The 19,395-nt window shown below is 39.8% G+C and overlaps 1 protein-coding gene and 1 long non-coding RNA gene across 7 annotated transcripts in view; one reads left to right on the forward strand and one right to left on the reverse strand.

Moving 5' to 3' along the window:
• PLD5 (phospholipase D family member 5) overlaps nucleotides 1-19,395 on the reverse strand; it is a 414,584-nt gene that overhangs the window by 159,699 nt on the left and 235,490 nt on the right. The window lies entirely within an intron of this gene.
• On the forward strand, nucleotides 6,130-18,747 carry LOC111096686. Its single transcript, XR_005362192.1, has 4 exons — nucleotides 6,130-6,178; nucleotides 10,401-10,501; nucleotides 18,119-18,200; nucleotides 18,481-18,747. It is a non-coding gene; the product is annotated as an uncharacterized LOC111096686 (long non-coding RNA).

A 19,395-nucleotide genomic window follows, 5' to 3' on the forward strand; every position in this document is an offset into this window, starting at 1 on the left:
CTCTTTTCACACAGATAAGCAAGGGGTAAATGACTTTTCCCACCAATAACCATGGAATAGGGTGCAGCTCAGTGGGATTCTCTTAAACTTATTTCTCCAATTTTTTGTGTTTGTTTAAAATGACTGAAAGAAAATTAATAAGGGAGCTGAGTGGATAAGCTACCAAATTCCACGATCCTGTAAAATTACCTAAGCTAGTATCATGTCATTTACTCTGGAAATTGTGCATGATTAACCTGACTTGATTCATATTTAACATCAAAGGAAGGGGACCTTATATAGTGGGTAAAGAAAAACATTTTTTTTTTTTTTGCAGTTGATAGGGGGAAATAATAAGGTTTCATGCATGGTTATCAATTTATTGGCTCTTAGCTCCAAATTCATCTTTCAAAACCTGCTCAATGATAATGGAGGGAGTTCCTTTAAGAATTTCTCCTACACAGTGGGGAGGAGGGTAAGCTTTCATAGTAGTGGTGCTGGAGGGACCATGCAAGAGGGAAAGGCTCTTGCGCTGTTTCTAACTGCTACAAGGTGCCACAGTGGTGTGGATGTGAGGACACTGGTGGTGTTCCGCCCCAGCCATATACATAGAACATATACATACATAGGTCCCTCAGTGATCTTCCAGCCACATGAACATAATGCCCGAGTTCCCACCTGCCTCAAAGCCCCCAGTTCCTCTGCTTACTTGTGTGCCTGGTGATCTGCTGTGGTTCACCTGTATAGCCGGCTGCCTACATCCTACAATCCTACCTGAAAGATTTAGAAGAGCAAAGCAAAACAAGACTCCCAGTTAAATTTGAATTTCTAATAAACAACAAATAATTTTTTTTAGTATAAGTATATCCTACACAATAGTTGGGATACACACTATACTGTACACTATGGGTGTCTTGTATTTTTCCCGGCAACCCTCCACAAAGGAGAGTCATCATCAGCCCCCATTCCCTCTGCAGGCCAACACACCTAGGCACCAATTGCAGACTGCCTGCACTCTGGAGGGCTGCTTTTTACTTGCCCAGTAACTATAGACAAACCAGTCAGAACTTCTCTATCCAGTGTTGCAGAAGATCCATATACTCTTCAGTGCATCTGAACCCCAGCCTTAGATATTCTCCCTCACCCCCAGGATAACATACTGAGTTGTCTTATACCTTAGAATCACTTCTGAATCAGAGGTGAATAATTCTTTATATTAAATTTCCCTTATCTTAGTTATTATTGTGATTTTTTTATTTATAAATTTATTTTTTATTGGTGTTCAATTTGCCAACATATAGAATAACACCCAGTGCTCATCCCATCAAGTGCCCCCCTCAGTGCCCGTCACCCAGTCATCCCCACCCCCTGCCCACCTCCCCTTACACCCCCCCCCCCCAGTTCGTTTCCCAGAGTTAGGAGTCTCTCATGTTCTGTCTCCCTTTCTGATATTTCCCACTCATTTTTTCTCCTTTCCCCTTTATTCCCTTTCACTATTTTTTATATTCCCCAAATGAATGAGACCATATAATGTTTGTCCTTCTCTGATTGACTTACTTCACTCAGTATAATACCCTCTAGTTCCATCCACGTCGAAGCAAATGGTGGGTATTTGTCGTTCCTAATGGCTGAGTAATATTCCATTGTATACATAGACCACATCTTCTTTATCCACTCATCTATCAAAGGATATTGTGGCTCCTTCCACAGTTTGGCTATTGTGGACATGGCTGCTAGAAACATCAGGGTGCAGGTGTCCCGGCGTTTCACTGCATCTGTATCTTTGGGGTAAATCCCCAGCAGTGCAATTGCTGGGTCGTAGGGCAGGTCTATTTTTAACTCTTTGAGGAACCTCCACAGTTTTCCAGAGTGGCTGCACCAGTTCACATTCCCACCAACACAGATTAGTACACTGTTGTGTCAAACTTTCTGTGTCCTAATATAGAAAGTCAATCTTATAAGCAGTATATATCTTTTTAATCCAGCTGGATAAGCTAGCTTTGTCTTTTAGTAAGAGAATTTATATTTAATATAATTAAATATTTAATTTATTTTATATTTATATTTAATATAATTTAATTTTAATATATTTAATATAATTACTAATATACTTATAGTATTTTATATTTAATATAATTACTAATATACTTGGATTTAAAATATTATCTTGCACTTAGTTTTCAATTTATCCAACCAGTTCATTTAGTAATACAGTAAACTGTATTCCTGAATTACTATAGATCACCTAAAATTGGTATTTTTGCAATATCCTGGATGATGTAAAGACCTTACATGTTTTAACTACATTTACTCCTTCTTGCTTTTTGTGCTGTTTTAATTCTGTATGCATTTTCAATCCCAGAAGACATTACTACTATTGTTCTGTGTGGTCAATATTCATTTATACTTGCCCACTTATTTACTTTTTCCCAAACTTTTCATTCCTCCCTTCCTAACTTTGCATACATCTAAAATCAGTTTCCTTCCAACTAAAAAATTCACTTATTAGTGGCTTTTAAAAAATGAAAATGAACCTCTGCCAATAAATTCTCTCAGTTTGGGACTGTATGAAAATATCTTAATTTTGTCTTCAGTTTTGAAGGTCATAGTTACAGGGCACAGAATATCAAGTCAGCAAATATTTTCTTCCAGATCTTTCCAGATGCCATGTCATTGTCTTCTGGGTTTGGTAAATTCTGCTGAAAAGTCAATTATCTGTTTCACTGCTGTTCCTTTGGATATAATACATCTTTTGCTCCTGGTGTTTTAAAAAGCTTTTCCTCTTTATCTTTGGTTTCCATCGGTTTTTCTATGCTATGGTTATGTATGCTTCTCTTTGTATTTCTCCTTCTTGGTTTTGTACATTACCTTGGTGCTTTTTGTTTATTTTGGAAAGGTTATAAACATATTGCTTCCTATCGTTTCCTCTTCTTCATAGTTCTTCAAAGCCAGCCACACTGTTAGATTTCTTAACCATGTTTCCTATGCTTCTTAAGCTCTTTCCTGTGTTCTCCATCCTTTTCTTCTCTGTGATTTACCTCTACAGATACATTCTACTATCAATCCATTGACCTCCCCTTCTGTGTATCTAATCTGCATTTAAACCTTTCTATTGAATTCTACTTTATAGCTTCCCTATTTCTCAGTTCCAGAATTCCCAGTTGATTTTTTTTTACATAGATTCTAGTTCCTTGGTGAAAATCTCCACCATGTTATCTATTTCCTTAAACACACTAATTAGAGTGATGTCAAAGTCCCTATCCAGTATCTGGATCTCTGCAGACTTGTTTCTAATAACTTACTTCTCTTGGCTCTCAGAATTTGTTCCTGTGCCTTGGCATGCCTGGTAATTTCTGACTGCATAATGGGCTTTGTGCAGATAAATTCCAGTTTTTGTCTCCCCAGTCCAGGGATTCACTAGCAAAGTTAAGGCCTCTGCTTTCTGCCTGACCTGAGCACTTATATCCCTGAGATATAAGTGACAAATGTCTCCAAAGAAAAATTGGCAGTGAATACCAGGCTCATCCTAACAAGTTCTCCATGTGTCAGATCTAGGCCCCGCAAGGAGATGAGGCTTTAATTGCTCTCTGATAGATTTAAATAGTTTTCTTTTGTTTGACTGTATTTTATCTAGCTTTTCTAGTCTTCTGTGGAAGGCTCAGTCTGAAATAAGCCATTCCATCGAAGTCCTTCTCAGTGATTCTGAGGCCATTAATCCATCTGTAGACTCTTTCCTGGGAAACTGTCTTATCTCTTGTACTCCTAGTACTTCAGAATTATAAAGTTAGGTAAGTATTCTCCTCACTCCCATTTGTCACTTCCAAACTACTTTTTCTTCATCTTTCATAATCCCAAGCTGTCCTGAAATCCATGACATTTAGCTCTATCCCCCAACTCTAGTGCTTGTTGATATACTTTGTCAACCTCCTAGATCTGTAAAGACTCTAGTTAACTGCCTTCTCTATTCTTCATCTCCTCTCCTGCATGATTGTCACTGATTCCACCAACATCAAAGACAAGGAGAACTCACTCAACACACTAGCCCCTTAGCTACTCTGCCCTCACATGGCCACTGATTTTCTCTCCTTTTCTCTTTAGTAACCCACTCCCATCACAGTCTAGTTCTTATTACCAGTAACTGTACATTGGAAATTGTGATTTTAAGACTCCTAGTTTCTGAACTCTGAATTTCCTCTCCTCCAGCTCACTTGCATCATGCCCCTTCTTGACCTCACTGAGATTTCCAAAGTACTGACCTTACCACTTCTTCACTGTCCATCACACACCTCTTGTAGTGACTTCCTCTTTATCAAGTTTATGTTTCATGGTCATCTCTCTCCCTCTGTAACATTTTCCTGGTAAAATCTCAACCCAGAGGAGTTCAACTTTCTGCTCTCCTATCCTTCCAGCTAAAGGTTATGGGAGAAAATCTCATCACAGTTATCCCTTTGAATTTAAAATTATGATCACAGTGGTGCCTGGGGAGCTCGGTCGGTTGAGTGTTTGACTCTTGGTTTTGGCTCAAGTCATGATCTCAGGGTTTTGAGATTGAGCCCCATGTCAGACTCTGTGCTGGGCCTGGAGCCTACTTGGGATTCTCTCTCTTTCTTTCACTCTGTCCCCTAACTCCCTCTCTAGGAAAAAAATAAATAAAAATAAAATAAAATTATGATCACAAATCTCTGATGAACATTAAGTCCTATAAACTATCCTTTTTTTTTCTCTCTCTAATAAGTTTGGTATCTATCTCCCCCTATAGCTACATCTCCACTTAAAGCAGAATGTTTGGAATGAGTTATCAATATTTGTTTCTACCTCTTTACCTAACCAACCTAACCTCCTATCAATCCATTTCAATATGGATGCTGCTTCTCTTGTTAAATTCATCAAAGAACTCTGCTGTCAGATCCAATGGCTCCTTCTCTCCTCCTCAGAAAAGAGGAACTTTAGATTCCTAGGAGAAGTCAGATTTAAGTTAATCTACTTGCATACTTAATAAGCACAAAACAGAGTTTGCTATGCCCACAGCAGAGCTCTTTATCTCCTCCAGATGCTAAGCCTGATTCTCCATTATCCTTTCCATCTCAGCAAATGATAACTCCCTTCATTCAGTTGCTCAGACTAAAATCCTGGGGGTTATCCTTGATTTATCTCTTTCCCCCAACCCATCTGCCCAGGAACACATAATCAAGGTCTGTCAGTTCTAATATATATATATATTTTTTTCCTGATAGTGTGCACAAGTGTGCACATGGGGGGCGGCAGAGGGAGAAGGAGACAGGAAATCCTAAGCAGACTCTACACTCTGTGTGGAGCCCTATGGGGCTCAATCTCACAATCCTGAAATCATGACCTCGGCTGAAATCAAGAGTCAGATGCTTAGCCTGCTGCACTACCCAAGCACCCCATCTCCAAAATATATTTTTGAATATGCTCATTTCTTTCTACTTTTCCTAGCCAAGGCCACTTTTATCTCCTGCCTAGGGGAAACCCAACAGCCCTACTGACTAGTTTCCCTGTCTTGATTCTCCAATCCCTTCTCCCCCAATAGCCAGAAGGAGCTTTTAAAGGTCCCAATCAGATCTAGTCATTTCTATCACTGCTTCATCACTGGCACACTGTAAGAGTACAGTGAGTATTTGTTAACAGGATGAACAGGCAGATGAATGACTGGGAAGGCAACTTACTCCAGGTGCTAGAGTTAGAACCAAAACCTGAGTCTATCTTATTTCATCACAACGTACACCTTTACCAAGGATCAGGAACCGTGCCAGGCCTTATTCTTCAGCAGTCTTGCTGAGAAGAACCAGCCATGCTTTGCCAAATCCCAAAGCAGATACCAAATCCCAAAGCAGATACTTTTTAAAAAGATCTTATTTATTTATTTGACAGAAAGAGAGAGAAAGAGAGCACAAATAGGGGAGCAGGAGAGAGAGAGGGAGAAGCTGGCTCCCCGCCGAGCAGGGACCCCAACTCAGGGCTTGATCCCAGGACCCTGGGATCATGACCTGAGCTGAAGGCAGATGTTTAACCGACTGAGCCACCCAGATGCACCTAAAATAGTTTTATTTTATGTATAGAAATACTACAATAATTTCTCAGATTTTTTTCACTTAATTTCATTTAATTTTTTTCATTTCATTTCATTTAGGAAGCAGAGGAGCTAAACTGAAGAGGATAGATGTTCTCATTTTCTAAGGTCTCTGCTAAATGTACAATTTACAAAGATGTGATAATATTGACTAAAATCCCATGCATGTAGCACTGTGCCAAAAATTAGCACAACAGATATCTTTAATTACAATGGGACTATAGGCACATGATTCACCTTTCAGTGCCTATTTCCTGTGTAATGGAAATAATACTAACATTTATTTCTTAGGGATGCTTGGGGGAGGGGGGCGGTTAAGTGAGAGGACAAGTACCTAAAATACCTGATTGCTAGTTGCAACTATTATTCTTAACTCCAACTATACTGCAAATGTGCTCAAAACATCTTTTATTTATTTATTTTTTTATGGCTAATGTGACAGGACTTTTAGTAAGCCTTATTATGATCCCTAATCTGGAGATTTTTCAGCAAGTCCTTAGTGGATTCCTGAACCCAGGTCTTGGGAATTACATGCAGGTTTTCATTACAGACCCTTTCTTTTTAGCATCATAAAAGCTCATTCCCCATTCCTTCACCCAGCAAGAATCAACATAATTGTGACAAAAATGGCTTCTTAGGGAATTTGACCAAAGTAACCGGAGTCCTGTAACTGAAAAAGAGGAAAGGAGGCATCCCAGGCTGCCAAACAGACAGCTTGCTGTGCATACCGTGGCCTGGCACGCATTGAACATACAGGCCAGGTGCCTGCTGCTGACTTCTGAGATTGTAAAGACTGGACAGGGGGCGGCTGGGTGGTGGTTAGGGGCAGGGTGGATACTTCAGGCAGGTTTAAAGGGAGTCTGGGACCAAGTCAGTCAGAGAAGGGGCCTAGAACAAGTAAAGCTTCTTTCTGGAATCCAGAGTAAATGACATTCTCAGTTTCTCCTAAAGAACAGTTAAAACAAGGCGGATTTTAACTGCAGCCATGAAGACAGGAGGAATAGACTGGGAAGAGCTTAGAGCTGAACCAGAAGGCAAAGAAATGAATAATTCAGGAAGAGACATTTATTACCAGAGGCGGTTACTCTCCATTTAAGAGAGCTAAAATCCATCTTGTCTGGAAACTCAAGTCCGTAAACACTTAGTGTGCATTGGTAGTTGTGGGTACAGAGCAGGGAATTCAATTGAATCCAACCAGCCAAGTGTCTTCTTGTTCAGGGTACTGTGGTAGGGATGATCAAAGGGGAGCACGGGCTTTGGAAGTCTTCCTGGGCCAGCTCCCATCCATTCTGGACCTTCCACAGATGGAGGGCTCTCTGATGCCCATGAAATCAAAAGGGGGGGGGGCCACATATAGAGCTCTTGGGCATCCTTCTCCACCTGAGGCATCACTGACTGAAGAGTGACTTTGCACTTCCTAACATTTTTCTATAGAGCTTTTGCTTTTTAACCTGAAACACTGTAATATCATATCTATTCACGTCCCATGTACTTCTTGGATTGTAAAACGAATAATGATGTTCCTGAAAAGCATGACTTGACTTTTTGGAATCGCCTCTAGTCTTTCCATGTCCTGGTTGTAATGGGACTTAGGAGGCACAGGGGCAGCTCTTCTCTATGTCTCGAAGCAACCAGGTTTTCTGGACCATCTTCCTAGTCTCACAACAAATTTGGAGTGAATATATTTTTCATTTGGGATGAAATATATACATGTACCACCTGATGTGGTGTGTCAGTCACAGTGGGTTTGTCCTGCGATGCAGAAAATGCCTATTTTTTATGACAGCATGGGAAATCAGGAGACACACTGCATCTGCCCCCCTGAGCTACACTGTAGGCTGATGATGTACCCCTACAGCTCCAGCAGCAGGTGCTTCACTGCCCCAAAGTAGTCGTGTTGTGGCAGAGGTGATCCTGATGGATCAGATATGGCCCCTGATCATGGGAACAGGAGACATGCAGGGAAAACTAGACGACAAAACAAAGCAGTGTCTAGTAAAGCTGAATTATGGCATATGGGACACAGATTAGAAACTGACAGGAATTGAGGCACAGGAAAAAGTCACTGGGTGCTGGAGCTAGTAAGAATGGAGTCACTCAGGGGCTCCTGGAGGAATCAGTTGGTTGAGTGCCTAACTCCTGATTTTGGCTTAGGTCTTGATCTCAGGGCCCTGGGATTGAGCCCTATGTTGGACTCCACGCTCAGTGGGGAGTCTGCTTGAGATTCTCTCTCTGCCTCTGCTCCCCACCCCACTCCCTAATAAATAACACTTTGTAAAGAAACAGAGCCACTCAGTCAAGTGTTGACTGTAAATGAGTACAGATGCACAGAAGTCTCTCACAGAATCACAGGCTTAGAGACCACTGAGAAAGGAGTATGAGCAGGGTGTGACTTCCACCTGCCATCAGGGAGTAAGGTCAGTTGAAAGAGTGTCACTGGGCAGCCCGAGTGGCTCAGCGGTTTAGCACCACCTTCAGCCCAGGGCCTGATCCCGGAGACCAGGGATGAGTCCCATGTCAGGCTCCCTGCACGGAGCCTGCTTCTCCCTCTGCCTCTCTCTCTGTGTCTCTCATGAATAAATAAATAAAAGCTTCAAAAAAAAAAAAAAGAAAGAAAGAAAGAGTGTTCTTCTTTCAGGAGAATGTCTACTGGAATATCTGCATAGTTCATGGTTATTTCAAGATTGTAGGTGTCAAGATCTCAACTTCTCATTATGTCTCAGTAGGTGGTCAACCACCTATTGGATGCATCTAAACTTCTGAGCCACGAACCCTCCTGAACAAAGATGTCTTTTCCCAAGTGTGATCTCAGTATAGCCAATTAGAAAGTAAAACTCTAGCTAAATTTCCAAGTCAGAATAATATGAATACCAAACTCAGAAACTCAAATGGAACTCAGAAACTTAATTAACCCCATATTAATTCCCAAATGTCACTGAGTTATTATACAATCTTAAACAAATCACATGAAACTCCAGTCAGCTTATGAACAAGTTTTGTCATCACTGATTATTCTAGGACTTGTGTGGATTAGGAAAAAAAAAAAAAAGTTTTTAGAGAAGGTTAATTTGAAAGATAAGCATAATTGGCACTCAAGGAAACTAAATGTAGAGTAAAGGTGCTACGGAAGCTCTTTCCATAATGCCTTCCCCAAACTGCAGCCTGAACAATTTTTCCTCAGGCATAATTACAGGAAACTCACTTACGGGAACACAGCAGCACAGACTCTCCACGTACCCAGGTTGGCATCTGCCATCTCATCAGCTTTGCTCTGTGAATAATTAGATTCCTTCTTCAGCCTCTTTGTTGACTGGAACAGCCTCTAGTGAGGGGATGCCAGCTCAGCACGTGTGAGGGGCTCCGTGTGGAGAGTTCCTTGGGGAAAAGTAAGCCTGGCTTCATGGGAAAGCACAGACCCATTACCAACCCTGTCAGGATTGAGTTACATCCCCCCTCTGCTGCCTCCTCCTCAGACGCACAGGGAAGAGCCCCAATTTGTAGCCTTAACTCACTCTCATCCAATATTTATAAAGTGTTGGCATTTTCAGCTAAGAAGCCCTATAGTTTATAAATGAGAGAATTTCCCTGAGAGACTAGAGGGTGGGGACAGGGCAGGGGAGAGGGAGCAGTTCTTTAGGCCACTTGCTTCTTGCTAAGCATCTGTCGCAGCGAAGCAGAGCACACCCATCACCCCTGCGGGATTGTCTGTCAGGGCAGCATCTACAGAGTAAACTAACTCCCCCTCTTCTTACCTCCCTCCTTCCCTCCCTTCCTTGACAATGTTTCTTCCTTCAGAAAATGTGCTGAATTTTTTGGAAAAATGTTTATCCATACCTTTGCATGCCAGTACTAGGTAAAATGCCTTATACAGATTATCTCATCAATGTTCAGAACAACCCTACACAGTAGTTACTATCATTAGCCCATTGTCAAAGTCAGGAGATGGGTTTTAAGGGATTAAGTAATTCACAGAACGTACCCAAGTGGCAGAGCCAGGAACATATTCCCATCACAGAATCTGAGCATTTAGCCTTCACTCCATACCCCCAATCAAAATCACCTGTAATCCCACCACTCACAGGTGACCCGCATCAATACTTGAATAGATTTTTTTCACGTGTATAATATCAGATTATCCTTGACTGAAAATGAAACAATACTGTAATTTCTGTTTTGTAGACTGTTGCTTTCCACTTAGAATTATATTCTCACTGTTTTACCAAGGTCAGTTGTTCTTTGTCCTCAACATGATTTTTAGAAGATTCCATCATATGTATGTCCCATTGTTTATTCACCTGATCTGTTTCTAATTTCATGAACTATGCTGCAGTGCACATATTTGCACATCATCTTTGTGAACCGAACTCTGAGCAGCCACTGGGGCTAAGGTCTGGAGAAAAATGGGTTGGCCACAGCAAGACCCCATCCCAGGTGAGTCCTGTCTCTGGTGAGGCAATGGCACCAATCCCACAATGACACCCAGCACCTCTGGTCTTGCTGTTGTTTCTCAAGTTGTTACAATTAACAAAGCACTTATTACACTATTATTTTGGTTCTATATAGTTATGTGATTGTTATGTAGTTACTTTACATTTATTAGTTATTTTACATTTTGTTATATACTTCTTTTGCATCTACCCTTTTTTAAAGGGGAACCATAATTTATTAGTTTCCTTAATAATTTGACAAGATCATGTTTCTCTGCACATCCTCAAATCCTCTTCCAAGGAGAGCTAAAAAATAGTCCACAAACCCTACAGGCAAGGTAGTCTTCTCAACTTTTTGTTGAGAAGGAAATCACATAATGCCTTTGCCCGTTTGGGTAAATTGGCTTAGAGTAAGCAATTGGGTAAATTGGGTAAATTGGCCAGAGAGGAGATGAAGAACATGGAAAATTTCAGCAAACCACACATGCTCTTCTAGGTATGAGGAATCCCTCCCTACCCTCCAACTGGGCAAATGACCATGAGAAAAAGAACATAAAAAATAATGTTCCTTTATCTGATTTCCATCCAGAGCTTATTAAAAGAACAGAAATGCACACCAAAATGTTCAAATTGCCCTTCAAATGCCATTTTACTGTTTCCTAGCAGAAGAAAGGCACTATGTAAATTTCTATAGAAATTTGCATTTTTATAGCATTTTATATTTTCAAAATACTTGTACCATCATTTACTAATTAACATAACATTTGAGAATCATCATTAGCTCTGAATATAAGGAAATTCCTTTTTAATACAGTTCTTTTAACCAAGACAGTCTTCCTCTTATCCCCTCCAGGTCTTTTTATCACGTCAGACAAAATTGTTCAGTCTCTTCTAAATCTTCTGATTTTAAATTTAGCAACTTACCACAATGCCTAGTCTCTTCCACAGAAAAAAATAGAATAAGAAATTCAAGACTTAATCTGAAATCTGGAAAATCTGAAAGCTGTGCTATGTGATGCTCCCCACAGCCAAAGCCTGGGCTATTTATCCAAAAACATTGATTTATTGTCTACATGGGCATCAAGTCTCCATCTTGCCCTCACTGGGGGTGACATCTAGAAGTAGAAAGGGACCTGGCAGTGTGGTGAATGCCCTGGGAACTAACAGGAATGGGCATGACTCAGACTGGAGGCCTATGGGATAGGCCTTTGGAGAAACCCTGATGAAGGGTTTGGAATGTCTTTTCCCAGCTGTTTTTTGAATTTAGATTGTCTTTTTTAACCAAGACTGTCTCTCACCTGAGCTATTATTTACTTAATTACATTTAAATAAAATTTAATTGTTATTATTTTTTTAATGTAGCTATGCCCTAAGCATTTCATATCCATAAAATAATAGGTCTAATGTGCTAGTTATTTTATCCCAACACATGTTAAAGGATACATTTTAAAAATCCAGGAAGACCTAAAATCATCTAACACACCATCGATGGCATATGAGCCCTGTTGGAACATGTTACTACAGGTGATAGCCAGCCACCAACAAATGTTAAGGCAAAGAAAGGCAGGAGGAATTTGCTGATTTTTAGGGCCATGATGCTGTTAAATAGATTACACAAGGATGCCATATGACTGAGGTGACTCTAATGCCATGGCAGTCTACATGAGCAAACCAAAACTCAAGCCTGTAAATGCCTCGTGTTTAAGAAATTGACACCTAGGGAAAACCAAACACAAATAGACAAGTAGGTTTTAAGCTACAACAAATCAAATAATTTCCCTTCTTTGCTTTGGCTTCTTTTCTGTACAAGTCTTGGCTCCTGTCTGCAGAGTGCTGCTAACCATTTCTGGGTTTCCTCTGCCTGATTTACAATTTTTGCTCAAATAAAATCTTAAAATTGTTACTATGCTTCAGTTTATCTTTTAACAATTCTTTTTTTCTTAATATTTTATTTATTTATTCATGAGAGACACACAGAGAGAGGCAGAGACATGGGCAAAAGGAGAAGCAGGCTCCCTGTGGGGAGCCCAATGTGGGACTGGATCCCAGGACTCCGGGATCAGGACCTGAGCTCAAGGCAGACGCTCAACCACTGAGCCACCCAAGTGCTCCTCTTTTAACAATTCTATGTGGAGAAGAGTAAATAGGAAGATTGGAGGCCGGAAAAACCATTAGCATGTCTACGGTGATCATTTCAGAGGTAAACAATAATAGCCTAAGCTAAGTGGAGGTGGTAGACAGGGAAAAGGGATCCATTTCCAGAAATGCTGTGATTGTGTATATGTGAGAACTGCAGTCCAGTTGGTTTTAGAGTTAGGGAAGGAGAGGAGTTGAGGATCACCCTAGGGCTACTTTCAGGACCGGTGGAAGGATGGTCATGCCACTTTCTGGAATACAACATAAAGGAACAAGAACATTGAAGGCAGGAAAGGGGTGTGGCAGCAACTTAATCTTGGATGAGTCCTTTCTGAAGAATTTCAAGAATACCCAAGTAGAAATACTAAGTTTGGTATTACATATCACGAGCCTGGGGCTCAGAAGATACCATGTGTAGCCCATCAGTGTGTGGGTGATGAATGGGGCTGCAGGCTCAAGAGCAATCAGCATGGGGTGTGCAAAGTGGGAAGAGAGAGGTCGGAGAAGAGAGGAGGCCAAACTGAACAGAGTACTGAAAATCAGCAGAGGAGACTGAGGAGGAAGAACCTGAGACAGGAGGGAAGTGCAGAGTGAATGGGGCCATGAAAACCAAGGGACCACACTGTTCCAAGGAAGAGCAAAGAGTGGTGCCTGGTGGTCAGAACTGCAGAAAGGTCATGCAATTTAAGGTCTAAGTATCTCCAGTGAGTTTCTTGTCAAGGGAGATTCTGTGGAACAGGGGCAGAAGCCAGACTGGTGGACTGCATGGGGGTGAAGACGAGAGACAGACAGAATGCATAAAGGAACATGGAGAGAAGGGGAGAAGGGGGGAGGGCAGCAGGCAGAGGGGCTTCTATGGGGTCATGTCCTGGATTCGTCTTCTTTCCCCCAGTTGACTTGAGCATGTTTCTAAAAGGCAGAATGTAATTACAGAGAGACACGGGATCTTGGGAAGAAGGAAAGATTTGGTTAGAAGACCTGAAGAAAACTGTGAATATGTGCAAAAACCTACTGTGGATGAGGGAAGAGAAAATTAGTAGAATCACCAAGTCATGGGAAAAGGTAGTTTCAAAAAAAGGGGGTAAAAAATGATGGAGAAGAATTAGGGTATAGAAGTTCTAGGAAATTGTGTAAGTTTGTGCTGAACAGTGTGCTGAAAACAAGACAAAGAGTTTTACATCTTAATTCACATTAGCTTTTTTGGCAATGATTTCAAAAGCAGGTATAATTAGCATAGTGAACTTGAAAACAGACACAAAGTCCCAGAAGTAGGAAACCTACTATGCACTCACTAATGCATACAGCGACTCCTCCTATGTGGCTGCTTTCAGGTCAAAGTCAGTTGGTAGCAGACCAAAGAAGTGAGCCAGCTCATAGTCTCCTTCAGAGCATGGATGTGTGAAGGCCCCACACAGTTTCACAGGCACCCCCAAACAGGAAACTAGTTGCTAAAAAATAATGGTCACGGGGCCCCCAGGAATCACAAGGCTCTCAGGAACATTTTTATTTATTCCTTTATCTATATGTATACCTGTTTTCCTCTTAAAGGACACCCTCTCCAAATTCTGTATCACTAGGCTAGAAATGCATAAAGTCATCACTAGATTGAACAGATAAAATTCTTCTTACTTCTATAATGTCACACGGCTGAATATGCATATAATTTCCCTTAAAAATGCCATGCCTGCCAAAATTCTTATGTATTAAGGATAAAAATAGACCTCTAGCCCAAGATCCTACATTTTAGAGCAAATAGATGACATACTATATTCTATGTGCCAGATGAACCCCTCTGAAAGTTTAAACACATTGAATTGCAACCTAATCTGGGTGGATCTTAGAACAGTGATGGAAAATACAGATGGAGTGGCATTGGTGTTGCCAGCTGGAAAATCCTTATCACAAACTGAAGCCAGCTAGAGTTAGTGCAAAACCGTAAAGGCAAATGAACCAGCTGCATTCCCAAAGATGATTTTTACTGTGTTTAGAACCAGGACTTCTTTTCATTGAAAACCACAGGGCTGGGTGTGTGCTTTAGGGGCAGAAATGAATTCAATCTGGACAGATGGAACACAAAATAACACACTCAGCTAAGATATGGTGGCTGTAAGTAGAGGTCACTTATTAACAGTTTATTAGAGTCAGGTACCTGCACCAGAAGCTTTTTACACATTACTTAATCGAATTCTCATAACCCTCAGAGTTATTATTATCCTCATTTTACTGAAAAAGACACTGGGGGTCAGAGTAAGTTGCCCACAATTGCATCCCACAACTGACAGGTCCAGAATTTTAGCACAAGTCTAAATAACACAAAAGTATGTGCTCCTAAATGCTGTACTTATTATTATGTTAATGATCACTAAAGCATAATGTGTCTGAAGAAGTTCCTGCCTTGCTGCCAAATTATTTGGTATTCTGCAAAGAAATGTAGAAGACAGAAATCCTTGCAATGAATAGAGTAGAACAAAGGCACTCAAGCATGAGCTTAAGTGGCATCCACTTTGAGAAGGTGTGAAAACAGAGTAGAGCCTGATGGAAAGTATGCCCGGGTGACAGCAAAGGCACCTTGACTTTTGTCTGGGCCAGAGCCCAAAGAACCCTACCCTCATGAGAGTCCCCAGGACAGTCCTTCACTTAGAAAACAAAACACCTTATTTTTAATAATGGCAACCTCTCAAACAGTGGGGATAAAAGCCAGAATAATATAAAGTTTACTCTGGGGGAAATTATTAAAATATACCTGTTACCTTAGATTAACCCATACAACCTTACATTAACACATATAACCATACCTACTTGTAGAGTTAGATTTGGGGAAAATTATAAATCCATAAGACCAAAGTAAAAAAGCCTTCACAAGCATAAAATTCCCAAATTATGCTACACTTATTTGGAGCAAGCAGTTCAAAAAATCACCGTGTAAAATCTGTAACTTGGAAATTGGGGCACCTTGTATTAAATTTAAAATTTACACATGCCCCTATTCTCAGATTTAGGAATGTATATTCCCATTAGGTTTTAATCAGCCTAATCCATGATTGTGAGAATAACAATACAGGTTACTAATGTGAATGTGTAGTTTTCTTGAATTCGAATAAGCAACAGCAAGGATCACTTTAGATTTTGACAGAATGAACACAGCAGTCCCTCCTTTTTAATAATGTAGCCAAAAAAATATAATAATTAAAAATAGAGTATTATCAAGAGAATGAAATTGAACCACTATCTTAGCTTATAGAACTCAAAAATTAAAATGGATTAAAGACTTCAGTGTAACCATAAAACTCCAGGAAGAAAATATAGGGAAGAAAACCTCCTGGACACTGGTCTGGGCAACAATATTTTGGATATGATACCAAAAACCAAGGGAACAAAAGCAAAATAATCAAGTGGGACTACATCAAACTAAAAAGCTCTGTGTAGCAAAGGAAAGAATCAACAAAACGAAAAGACAACCTACAGAATGGCAGAAAATATTTGCAAACCACCTATCTGGTAAGAGGCTAATATGTAAACATACATAAAGATCTTATTCAACTCAACTACGAAAAAACAACCTATTTTAAAAAAAGGACAAAGACCCGAATAGACATTTTTTCTACATACAGATGACCAACAGGTACACTGAAAAGGTTCTTAACATCACTAATTATCAGGGAAGTGTAAATCAAAACCACAAGGAGATATCACCAGACACCTGTTAGAATGCCTTTTATCAAAAAGACAAGAAATAACAAGTGTCGGCACTGATGTGAAAAAAAACGGAACCCTTTCACACTGTTGTAAACTAGTGCAGTCCCTGTGGAAAACATCATGGAGATCCCTAAAAAAAAATTTAAAAAAAGAATTACTGTATGATCCAGCTAGTCCCACGTCCTAGTATATGCCCAAAAGAAGCAAAATGAGTGTTTCAAAGAGATAAGGATGCCCATGTTCACTGCTGGATTACTCACAATAGTGAAGATATGGAAGCTATCTGTCTGTCAGTGGATGAATAGATAAATATGTGATGTGTAGACACACACACACACACACACAGAAATATTATTCATCTGTGACAAGGAAGGAGATCTTGATATATGCAAAAACATAGATGAACCTAGAAGGCACTATTCTAAGTGAAATAAACCAGACGAAGACAAAAATACTGTGTTATCTCACATGTGGGATCTAAAAAAAATTTTTTTAAGTCAAAGTCACAAAAACAGAGGGTAGAATCACAGCTACCAGGGGTCGGGATGGGGAAGATGGGGGGATGCTAGTCAGAGGTAAAGGCTTTTAGTCACAAAAGGAGTAAGTTCACAGCATGGTGACTGTAGTTGCTATTGTATTTTATACTTGAAATTTGCCACGAGAATAGGTCTTAAGTGTTCTCACCACAAGAAGGAAAAATCTAAGTAACTGTGTGAGGTGATTGATGTGTTCATTAACTTGACTGTGGTAATCATCTCATGGAAGTATGTATATCAAAACATTATATTGTACACTTTATATACAATTATATTTGTCAATTACAGCTCAATAAATCTGGAGACAAAAAAGAAAGTTTTCACTGACAAATAGAAATCTTTGCCTATTTTTTTGCTACGGGTCAAGCTCTGCATTATGAAGAATTTATGAACATACTGATGAGTGATAAGAAACATGTACTGCTTGTGTAGTATTTAAAATGTGGAGACTTGATTCCTATTAGTTCTGGTAACTTCTCCATAGCTACTAGCATTCACAGCACTAGAAATGTAATTAGAGGGACACCTGGGAGGCTCAGCGGTTGAGCGTTTGCCTTCGGCTTGGGGAGTGATCCCAGAGTTCCAGGATCCACTCACACATCGGGCTCCCTGCATGGAGCCTGCTTCTCTCTCTGCTTGTCTCTGCCTCTCTCTCTCTCTCTCTCTCTCTCTGTCTCTCATGAATAAGTAAATGAAATCTTAAAAAAAAAGAGAAAAGTAATTAGAATCACCCAGATGGAGCTTTATCAACTATTAGACTATTTTGTGGTAATCGTTTTTTCCTAATAATTTGAACAGATCATTCAAAATTAAAATCAAGAATTAAGGAAAGCGAATGTAACATCAAAGTTATTTGCTACCCTTCTGATCTGAAACCACCTCTACATTTCATGTGCCTATAAATCTGAAATGGAGGTATTTTCTCTTGGTTAGAGCCATATTTTCTTTCACAAGAAATATTTTAGAGTTTTATGAGACTAGTTATAATAGTAAAACTTGCTGACTCCAAATTTGAACACTTTTGAAAAGCAGAAATGATTGTGTTTAATACGTTTAACTGCTATTTTTATTTCTTATTCTAAAAGAGGTTATTAAACAACTACACAGAAATAAAATATAACTGATGTTCTATTAAAAAAGTGCTGTTGTTATGAGTGAAAGAGCTTAGGCTTCTTTCAAATATTAAAATTCTGACTTAAATGAATAAGACTTAGTCACAGAAAATGTCAATTAAATATTTACTCTTTGTTCAGTGCTTTGTGGATAGGAAGCCAAGATGAGCTGAAGATGAGTGCTCATTAGGATCCTGTTGCTCTTGTCTATTCACCAACATGGGTAAGGCTCTAATTAGTTCACCTGGCTGGTATTCAGTGGTAACGAGGGACCACAGAGGTTAGCTCTACTTAAACCGCACTCCATTTGAGTCAGTTACCCAGCAAATGTATGACTTTATTCACAAAAGGAGAATATGAGGGGAGATGGGGGGCCGAGGGCCAACACCAAGGCCAAAAGTCCACGCAAAGGACACACTTTTTTGCCTTCACAAAGAGTAACAGAAATGAAAATATTGATAAAAGATTGAGAAACCTAGAACTTTAATTTTTAAATCTCACAGATGATTTGAAGTTCTGTCTAATCATCCATTCATCCAACCATCCATCTATGTTTTCATCTACTTATCTATCTATATATCTAAAGAAATCAAAGAAGAAAGAAATTCTTGACACATTAATGTGATGACTACAATTCGAAAATCTGTCTACCTATCTCTTATCGATCCATCCATACACCCATCTATCTGAAGAAGCCAAAGGAAAAGGACGGATGGGGGGATGGCATAATTGGGTGTTGGGCATTAAGGAGGTCACATTATATGATGAACACTGGGTGTTATATACAACTAATAAATTATTGAACACTACCTGTGAAACTAATGATGTACTATATATCGGCTAATTGAATTTAAACTTAAAAATGAAAAAATAAATAAAAAAAAACACAAAGAAGCCAAAGGGGAAAGAAATTCTTGACATCTTAATGCTTTAGCTAAACAAAATACAACTCCATACAATAGTTCTGTTATCAGCTCCTTAAAGACATCACAAGCAGCTATAGACAGCATGGTCTAAGCTCAAGGCTTGATCCCCCTTATGTCTGTACATGCACGAAAGAAGGGATAGAGAGGAAGGAAGGTTTGATTCTAACAGACTGAGAGCTTGAAACTCCAGCTGAGCCAGGACTGGGCTAAGAGGCCTAAGCCTACAGTAAGCCACACCATCAGAAGAGAGGATCACAGTGTGCAGGTCCATTTGGAGGTCCCCCAAGCTCTAGGATGAATTCCTTTTTGTTGCATAGCTGGACCGACCACCAGCAATGAAGAAAGTCTAAGAAGCATCCAGTGACAATTTAACCAACAAATTATGAGTGTTTTAGATTCCTCTCCTTTTCAACACCAAGTTTTTAAAGGATGACCTCTTCTCTTTTCATTTGGGTTGCAATTTCATCATGCAGTATACCTTGGAATACGGTT

Source organism: Canis lupus, chromosome 7 (genome assembly GCF_011100685.1).
Source record: "Canis lupus familiaris isolate Mischka breed German Shepherd chromosome 7, alternate assembly UU_Cfam_GSD_1.0, whole genome shotgun sequence".
Classification (NCBI taxonomy): Eukaryota; Metazoa; Chordata; class Mammalia; order Carnivora; family Canidae; genus Canis; species Canis lupus.